This window comes from Bos indicus, chromosome 26, assembly GCF_029378745.1.
Source record: "Bos indicus isolate NIAB-ARS_2022 breed Sahiwal x Tharparkar chromosome 26, NIAB-ARS_B.indTharparkar_mat_pri_1.0, whole genome shotgun sequence".
In the NCBI taxonomy this organism is placed as follows: domain Eukaryota; kingdom Metazoa; phylum Chordata; class Mammalia; order Artiodactyla; family Bovidae; genus Bos; species Bos indicus.
The window spans coordinates 30,505,761-30,508,438 of NC_091785.1; the positions used below are offsets into that span (position 1 = coordinate 30,505,761).

The 2,678-nt window shown below is 54.5% G+C and overlaps 1 long non-coding RNA gene across 1 annotated transcript; it reads right to left on the bottom strand.

Moving 5' to 3' along the window:
• Positions 1 to 615: 615 nt before the first annotated feature.
• LOC109579102 (uncharacterized) lies at positions 616 to 2,465 on the bottom strand. The gene is made up of 3 exons (XR_002183778.2): positions 2,142 to 2,465; positions 1,173 to 1,228; positions 616 to 841 (listed from the first exon to the last, which is right to left on the bottom strand). It is a non-coding gene; the product is annotated as an uncharacterized lncRNA (long non-coding RNA).
• Between the last annotated feature and the right edge of the window lie 213 nt (positions 2,466 to 2,678).

Here is a 2,678-nt window from a genome sequence, read left to right on the forward strand (position 1 = left end):
ATGGAGCCCATCTCTGGATCCGGGTGAAGTCTGAAAGGCACAGTGAATGCTCTTTACCTGGAGCAGTGGCTCAAAGAATAACAGGAGGTGATTCTGATGCCTCTAGTTAGAGAAACAGTGACCCCAAGAAGAGTGAGTCTAGAATTTGTGGGGGGACTGGGTAAGAAGTAGGGCTTCCCAGGTGCCTCCAGTGGTGAAGAACACACTTGCCAATGCAGGAGACATAAAGAGATGCTGGTTCGATCCCTGGGTCAGGAAGATCCCCCAGAGGAGGGCATAGCAACCCACTCCAGTACTCTTGCCTGGAGAATCCCACGGACAGAGGAGCCTAGCAGGCTACAGTCCATAGGGTTGCGAAGAGTCGAACATGCCTGAAGTGACTTAACATGCATGCACACGCGCAGGTAAGGAGTGGGGACAGGGGAGAGGACATCCCAGGGGCCTGGCTGGTGGCAGCAGGTGGGCTTCTACACGGGAAGAAGCTGGGTCAGCTCCAGGGTCAGGAGTCTGGTCCTCCCTCCGAGCTGGGGATGCACATGGTGGGCAGCACAGGGGAGAACCAGTCCATAGTTTTCATAAGCTGTTCAAATGGATCTGAGACCCCAGAATACCAGAGCCTTTCTTTGAAAAACTTTTATTTCATACAAAATTAATATTTAGGTACATTCTCATCAGAAAAGGTCAAATCATACCAAAATACAGGGAGCAACAAGGAAAATCCTCCCCTGAGGCCCCCAGTGCTAGAGCCCTCTCCAGAAGAAGCCACTGTTATCTGCTCAGGGTTTGTCCTTGGAGAACTCAGGCTCTGGGTCTCCTCTCAACGATGTCTCTGGTGTGGTGGCTATTGAAGCAAGTGAAAAAAACAAAAAACCAAACACATAAAAAAACATGTTCACACCACATGAAAGCATCTTTTTCTTGGGCCCTCCACACCCCTACCCCAGTCATGCCTACCCTACCGGCCATGCACACACTGACAACAGTCTGAACTGAGGAAACTCTCCCCAGATCGTTGACCTGAGTGGCAACCCCTAAGCTCCCAAGCGCTGGGATGCCAAGCAGCTGCGACCTCCTTCGACCCCAGGGCAGGCATTCTTTGGCTCCCAGAAAGCCTTCCCTGGAACCCAAGAAAAGGAGGATGGGTATTGGAAGGCAGGTGTGTGCATTTGTACCTTTATCCTGAGTGGGAGTCCAAAGTCTTCCCTCTGTCCCAAAGGCCTCCAAAACTCTAAAAAGGATTAAAACCACAGTTGTAAATTGATTGCCTCTTAATGGGGAAGAGTATCTTAGCAAAAACAATTCAGTTCTTTCTGGAGTTCTTTCTAATTTACAGTTGCAGGCTCCAGCGTCCTGCCTGGGAGTAAGGCAGACTTCCCCTCCCCTTGAGCTTGGGGCTGGGGGCAGCATGGAAGAGGGAGGAAAGGAGTGAGAAGGAGGAAGAATTAAAGATGAGATGAGGCGTGACACTGGTGAGCAGGCCAAGCATCGCCCCCAAAAATCCATGTCCTTCCGAGAACCTCAGAATGTGACCTTATCAGACAAGGCTTTGTAGCAATCTACTCTTTATTACTGGAGTGTTACAGTCATTAAATGAAGATGACGTCATACCAGAGTGGGTAGGCCCTTAATCCAATATGACTGGTGTCCTTATATGAAGAGAAGAGACAGTGAGGTCACAGAGGGGACAGCACCACGTGATGGTGGAGGCAGAAACTGGAGTGATGCGTCCATGGGCTGTGTCTATGGGACTGCTGGCAACCACCGGAAGCTCGGAGAGAGAGGCAGGAAAGTCTCGGAAAGCAACCCTCCCGGCACCGTGAATTGGGAATTCTAGCTTCCAGAACTGTAGGAGAGCGCACTGCTGTGGTTTAAACCACCCAGTTTTCAGTGCTTTGTAATGACCGTCCTAGGACCCTAACACGCCAAGGTAACGGCGACAAAAAGCAAAGCTTAACAGACCAGAGTCGCCGGCTCTCAGTAACTAAAAGAGCCAGGCCTCTTCAGGTCAGAGAGTCTGCGCCCGTGTGCCCCCTCGCTGGGGCTGTGCTCACTCAGGTGTGCAGGCAGCTCTCAGCCTGGAGAGATTTCTCCTAATAAGCAGCAAAACCAAACACATGTTCCCGTCCAGGCCCCCGAGTCACCTGCCACTTGGCATTGAGAGGATGTCAGCCCAGTTCCTGGCTGGCAGCGCTGACAGGCGCCCATCTGCTCCGGAAGTGCCCGGCCTGGGTAAACACAGCCAGGCTCTGCCTCCCACGGCCGGACCAGCGGGGCCAGGCAGGCTGTGCGGAAGCCCTGGGCCTCAGGCCCCCTCAGGGTCACTCTCTACCCCAACCTGGCTACGGCTGGCTGCCCCTACAGGAATGGCATCCCCGGAAACCGAGAAAGGAAGAGCAGGGGGTTGGGGGGGCTCGACATAGAACCCGGCCCACCTCCTAGGTCACTTCCTCGAATCCCTCCCTGCTGGGCCCAGGGTCACTGCCCCCTCCCACAGGCCCTTCCCTCCCCACTCTCACCCACGTCAAGCCATCTGCCACCCTCGCCCCCCTGGCGGGTACCACAGCCTGTGACTCAGCCCCAGCCCTGAGGCTGCTCTGTGGGTGGCGGCTCCGGAAACCTTGGTGGGGAGGGAGCCTGGGCTAGGGAGTAGGGGTGAGGGCTGGGGGGAGAAGACTTGT